Consider the following 6,868-nt stretch of genomic DNA (forward strand, 5'->3'; position numbering starts at 1 on the left):
AACGCCTAGGCATCCGTTGGTTCAACGTTGACGAATCTAATTGAATTGTAATACCTTCCCTGTTGTTATGAAATCTCATCTGCACTCATCCGCCCTGCAAAACCACAAATACCGGACCAACCATGCCGAGATCATCCTTTTTGATCGGTAAACTATTTTTTTCCTCCGTTGAACCAATTGAATCATTCCAGGAAAGACAAAGGAAATGCACCATTTGTGCACCAATGAAATAAGAAATGAAGCGCCCCCAGGGGCGAGCACCCTGGGAGCACAGCAATGAAAGCAGACAGTAAGCCGATCCTCATCGCAGGTTTCATTTGCAAAGTGCATGTGCCCTTCTCGAAACAATCACACTCAAGCGTGCTAAAGCGCAAAACAGAGACGCAGAGGCGAGGAAGAAATAAAAAAGCAAGTAAGCAAAATGGCGAGAGAGGATGATCCTCCATTGGGATAATTAGTTCACAAAGTCCAGCAGGTTCAGCAAAGCAGCAACGCTAGTGCACCGACTACGAGAACGGATTAACAATCGAAGAAAGAGCAGCAGCAGCAGCAGCAGCATTGCGCCAGTCTGTTTTGCATTATGGCGCTTCATCGAGCGCACGACCAAACGACGATGCAAATCGAAGGGAAGGAATAAAAAGAAAGAGAGAAGGAAAAAAAAGTGGCCACCACCACCAGCCAAGGCCAGTGGACCAGCATCACCTGCGGTTCTTTGCGACAGCAGTACAAACGTACACGCTCGCTCCTAGGAAAGCTAGAAGCGCAAGCGAACGAACACCAGTTGTAGCGCGGTGATTTATGAAGCAGGAGACCCTCTCCAAGCGGCCCTATATCGCTATATCTCTGGAAGGACATCTTGTACGTGCGTACGTGCGTGCGTACGTATGTGTTCACAAGCCACTTGAGTGTGTGTCGCAGGCGTCCAGGGACACCATTCCTCGGGCAGCAATGAAAACCAAGTACGAGTCGCTGGGAATGATGACGATGACGACGGGCTGGGAATGGATTCCGACTTCAAGTGCCCTCCATAATTGTCCTTCGAACGAACGTACGTACGTACGAACGAACCGAGGGGACAGCTGTACACCGCCTTGAGTGTTCGCATGTGGAGGTTGGATGCATTTTTTCACCGCTCTCTTCACCTTCTCCCCAGCCCCTTTCCCTTTTGCTGCTGTCAGCTCGAGTGGCTTCAAACGCTCGAGTGGCCACTCGACAGAAGCGGAGCAGGAGAAGCGAAGGACCGACGACTAGCTTCTGGGACGACTCTTGCTCGTTGCACCGCCGTGTTGGTGGCTATGACGATGACGATGATCGTGCAACATAAATTTGTCAGCATAGCCTTGCTCCGGGTGTTTCCAGGTAGCATCGAGCCGTGGTATGTTTCCCGGAGTTTACCCAAAGTGTTTATGGTTGCGTCGCTTCGGTACCGCCCCACCGGATAGGCGGATTCTTTCGTTTCGAGTTTATTATTGCTCCATTTGGAAGGTTGGTGGAAGGTGATGGGAAAAGTTCTTGGGAAAGTTGGGAACACCCAACACGCACTCATCATGACACAGCACGATTTGTCCAAAAAAAAAAAAAAAGAAAAAGGTGAAGGAACCTCCCAGTGGATGGTACTCGGAGCGGACTAGTGGATCGATTGAACGCCAAGAGAGAGAGGCCACACTCGGTGTATGAGGTATGAGGTGTGAATCATTACCCCCGAGGGGAATTTACGGTCGTGACGTGTTCGGTCGTTCCGCTGGCACGTCCCTTTTCGCTCCCGGACGCTGGAACTGGCAGCGGGAACAATCCAAGAGTTCGAATGCCAACCGTTGTGGCCTCCCCCTGGTGGCAGTCCAGTGAGATGGATGAATTCCCATTCCGCTTCCACTGTCACCAAACTCCCGCAGGAGTTCGCAACGGCGCATCGTCCGTCCGTCCTTCGGGAGACGTTGGGAGGTTTTGGCCCGGGTCGTGTCGAAACTTGTTGAGAGAAAGCTGACGCATAGGTGCGAGTGTGCCGTGGGGTGAGAAAATAGAACAAGCAGCTCACCGAACTCCGACGACACCGGGCACATGATGGGCGAAAGTGCGAGACTTTGATGGCCCTGTGGGGAGTACGTGCCCTGCCCTTCTGTCCTTTGATTGTGCGTGCGTGCGTGCGGTGCTCTAATGATGGTGGCCCAGCGGACGCGCCTCCGTCATTGTCGTAAATTGAAATAATTTGATTTACTTGGAACGGCACAAACAGACACAAACCCCTCCCTCCCGGAAAAGCCCCGAAAACCCCCGAAAACTGGCCAAAAAGTTCATGGTGCCACGTGCCAATCGCCTTCAATGTGATGTTGTTGCTGTTGCTGCCACTAGTGAGCGCCAGCTTTAATGGACAAACAATTGTCTTCGCTTGGTAATTACGACAGCCAGTTCAAGAGGTACGTGGTTTGCCCTCAACTTTTGGCTCACAGTCGGAAGTCGGTGTTGGAGTGCGTTACTTGCCCGCCACACTATCACCGAGCTATCGTGCGTATCATAAACCGCGTACAGCAACGCAATAGCACAACGACAACGTAGTACAATGGCCACATTACAGAGGCGAGGAAGGTTTGAGTGTACAAGTCGTAAAGCCGGAGCGGAGAGAGAGAGAGAGAGCAGGAGAGAGATTGGTATCATAAACGGCGACCAGCTCAACTCCAGACCCAAGGCATTTGGGCTTTGTCACCACCATTGCACCGGGAGTGGTAGTGGAGGGTGGTGTTGGTGGGGGCGATGGGACACGCGGACCATAAAAGAAGGTGTAAACATGACACCTTCACGCGAATCGCCTTAATGTCGTGCTCGTGCCTTGTGCAACAGATGTCGTCCGCCGGTGTGACTCCTCCCGGTGGAGCCAACACCCTGCCAGCCCTGGATAGCTGGCTAGCTAGCTGGCTGGCTGGCTAGCAGCGATTACTGGCGAAAGCGTTGAATTATGTGTTTTATGCTGGTGTTACTACGGGGTGTCCACCCAGACGTGGATGACGTTTTGACGGCGGCCAAGACACGGGGAGCGGTGTTGTGTGTCAGGATAAATGGAACCGCACACCGCATAACCGCCAGCACTTTGCACTCGAAACACGAGTCGGACATCGGTTCCTTGACCGAGACCCAGGCGCTGTTGGTGGTTCATTTTACACATAATATGAAGATGATAAAGCGAGAGAGCTTAAAGGTACACCAGGATGCAGCGATCATTTGGTTTGGGGTGAGCACCAATTTTGGTTGCCATTAGCGTGTTCGTTGCCAGTATTTCATTTTGACTCGATTCTGATGATGGAAGTGGCATTGCAAAGACCTTGGGGCCTTGGAAAATTGAGAAACCAATTAGAAGCTAGAGTGCAGTGATCCGATGGATCAGCATTCGTTGCATTGGTTTGCGAAATGCAATTTGCGACAAGAGCATTACGCATTGCTGCGTAGGTATGATGATAAAACGAACCCAGAAGAGCTGTTAAAAAGTCCTGGAAAGCGATTCTTTGATGTGGATCGAACTTTCCTCATCAAACGCATAGCACGAGTGCTTCTGTCAAATTCTAGGGAATGGCAACGGCATTCTGCCATTTATCTGGACTCTTCCCCTGGCTATACCGATTGCAATCCATTGCAATATTCTCAGAATTCTGTTATTGGATCTGTGGCACAATCAATTTAATGGAAGCCAATAGATGGAAGATTGCTGGATGTACGTATTTCCTCGGAAAACGCACTGTTTTATGTTGGCTTTATGCCATGGTCCGTCACTTTGAGCGACCAATTTGTGTTGGGTTTATTGCAATCAGTAGGCAAACAAAGTACGAAGTACGTCAAGTAATTAAAAAGTAATTATCATTTCCATCGACTCGTTGGCCTGAGCTTAAACTTATCAACTCTCTCTGGGTTACGTAGCAATTTCATTTGCTATTACAAATCCCTGGAAGTATGCAACTTTACGAGATACCTGGCGTCTCCATCAGCTGGTTTCGGCAACCGAGCTACATTGACCAGTGCTTGTTTTATTAAAAAAAATACCAAAGAAATCTATTTAGCATCCATCTGAGTCTGTGGCACAAAAGTATTCCTTCGGGGATACATCGCTGTGCTGCTGCGTAGCATGCCAAATCGTTTTTCTGTCAGGTGCTTCAGGTGAATGCTTGTCAATCAGGCGATCAATCCGGGAAATGTAATATACATGCTACGGAACATTTGCCCTTTTATGTTGTTTGCTGTCTAGGTTGACACAGCTTATCATTCGTTTGCTGGTGGAAATACTCGAGTTACACACCTACACATGCATCCACCGCCCCCGGGGAGTAAATGTTTAACTGCAAGCGATTTGCCATCAGGCGTGTCCCTCTTCCCTGGAGTGTCATGAGAAATCTGACAAATACGCAAAACCATCTTAAGCAACAATAAAAGCTTTAGATCGTTTTGTTTTCCTTTCTTTTTTCTCTCTCTATCTCTGTCTCTCTCGAAAAAAGAGACGATTACTGACAGTAGCCTCACTCGTTTCGAGTGGCAGCGAGATCTGGGCGCTATTTATAAATAATTCATCGCGCCATGAAAGATGCTGTGAGCCCTCCAATTCGGCTTAAAGGATTACGCTGTAAAGCTTTTCATGTTAAGATATATTAGGACCCCCGCGGCAAAGCTTCAACTTTTATGATAATTTGCTCAGCCTTCTCCCCTCTCGCTGCGGCCATACGACCCCATACCACGACATCGCTCGCCATCGTCGTCATCATCATCATCAACGGCGATCATTTTTCGACAGTTAATAACAACCCACGGGCCGCGAAAGTTCCACGCTGGGCTGCGCACCACCAGCAGCTCCTGGGGAGTGAAGCAAACGTTCATTATCAAAACATTTACCAGGGGCCATTTTTATTTCCCTGAAACACGACAATCAATCCCAGTTGGCAACGATTCTACTAGCGAAAGAGAGAGAGAGAGAGAGAGAGAGAGAGAGAGAGAGAAAGAGAGAGCGAGTAAGAGGTACCATTATGCGTCATTTACGGAGTCATTCTACAGCTCAGCGCAGCAGTTATCGAGCCGGTTTTAAAGTACTGACCATTACGGTACTGTCTATGCCGTGGAACAGAGTATCGACCCTTGGTGCAGGATCCAGGTAATTGTCTTGGTTTGTCCTGAATACCCCAATCAGTAAGGCTGTGAAGAATGGTTTTTGAAGAAAAGCTTTCCTCAAACTTCAGTAGCAGCTGGACAGTAGCAGCAACACAGCAACACTGAACTTCCGTTAATGAAACAAAATGAATCTGTCTTGGTGTTTGTCCGTCCATTTTCTGTTTTGAAATTTATCGCTAAACTTAACCGCTTAATAAAGGGTTAAAACACACCGATCATGACATGTTCGTTCCATTAATTATGCAACGGGCCCTCTAATGACTGTCGGTACCCACCAGCGGTCTCACCCCCTTTTCGGTGGGGGTGGTGTTCCGTTGAGGTGGTTATTAAAAATGGAAACAAAAATTAGAAATAAAAAAACAGCAAAAGAAAAGACCTAAGCTGCAGAAGCTTCGTCGAAAGTCGTAGGAACGATCGTCTTACAGCTCCAGCCGGATGGATTGTGTTGCCGGTGGAGGCGGCCGAGGGTTGGGCCGAGGGGATGACGGATTTTGGAAAAAGGATTTTAATCCTCCTCGTATGCCGGGCCTCCTGTGGCCCGCGCGCGTGTGTGGGCTTGTGTGTGAGGAGCCCGGTTCCGTTCCGGTTCGTAAATCCTTCCGCGCCTCCCCTTCATTCCACATCAATCCTCACGCACCCACTTTTACCCTCTCGGTCCTTCGCTGCATACCAACCCTCGAGTTATCTTCCCTCTGTTTTCTCTCTTCCTCTCTCTCTCTCTCTCTCTCTCTCTCTCTCTCTCTCTCTCTCTCTCTCGTTCTCTCATCGCAAGCCGTGTAATCGGCTCGGTGCTCGGTTGTGACGCCAGCGAGCTAGCTACGCCCAATTGCACACCCCACCACCCGCGGAGAGGGGGGAGGAGGGTGGTTGAGGTGCTTGCGGTCGATTTAATGGAGGATTTGAGCGTCTTCTTCGCGGCCGCGGGGAGCCTGATCCACCGAGAGACTGATTGGTTGCAGCTGAGCATTCGCGCGGGGATCAACATGGTTGGTGGATGGTGTACTCTACGCGGCTGCTGCTGCTTCTACAACCAACCCTCAATATTGTGTTTTCGATTATGTAAGCCACCCCCAACCTCCCAGTCCCCTTGCTAACCCTACGACGACGTTAGAAAGGTAACCATTTCCGTTCCGGTTCACCGTGCCGTGCGGTCCAATCGCATAAAACATTCATAAAAATTACCTTTTTGCCGCTGTGTAGGCTGCTGTAGCGGTTTGTTTTTCGATTCAATTCGGGACCGGTCGTTGGTTGCTGTTATCTCTCGCTAGCATAGTAAGTACGATATCCTTGCAATTGTGATGCTAGTGGTAGTAGTAGTAGTAGTTTTGCACACGACAACAACGTACAACACCGAGTAAATGGAGGAATGCTGAAGGATAAGGTTGTATGTTATGATAGTAGATCTGCTGCCACTGCTAATATACGTATTCCACCTGATCGGCCTGCGCTACAGTTGTGTCGTTACGCTCACCACTCTCACCCGCTTTGAATTATCCAAATTCAGTTTTCACGGAGCACCAGAAGAAGAAAAAATCGCAACCGAAAAAATGTGAAAACAAAACTCGCGATTTTATTAGCGAGCTCTCCAGCAGCTCATCTCAATTGCAAACGAGTGGTGCGGAAATCGGGGGGGCTGGTGGTGGTGGTGCTACTTCATTTGCTGGAGACTCAGCTTGGTCTCTCCGTCCCTCTCTCTCTCTCTCTCTCTTTCTCTCTCTCTCTCTTTCCT

General features: G+C 49.3%; 1 protein-coding gene across 2 annotated transcripts in view; it reads right to left on the reverse strand.

Annotated features, from left to right (window-relative positions):
- The window catches only part of LOC126578999 (zwei Ig domain protein zig-8-like), a 57,370-nt gene extending 50,826 nt beyond the window's left edge, over positions 1-6,544 (reverse strand). For both annotated transcript variants that reach the window (XM_050242196.1, XM_050242195.1), the window contains exon 1: positions 6,322-6,544. The gene's annotated coding sequence lies outside the window, so the exon portion shown is untranslated. The remainder of the gene's footprint in view (positions 1-6,321) is intronic.
- Positions 6,545-6,868: the final 324 nt, after the last annotated feature.

The sequence above is a fragment of the Anopheles aquasalis genome, chromosome 3 (assembly GCF_943734665.1).
Source record: "Anopheles aquasalis chromosome 3, idAnoAquaMG_Q_19, whole genome shotgun sequence".
Classification (NCBI taxonomy): domain Eukaryota; kingdom Metazoa; phylum Arthropoda; class Insecta; order Diptera; family Culicidae; genus Anopheles; species Anopheles aquasalis.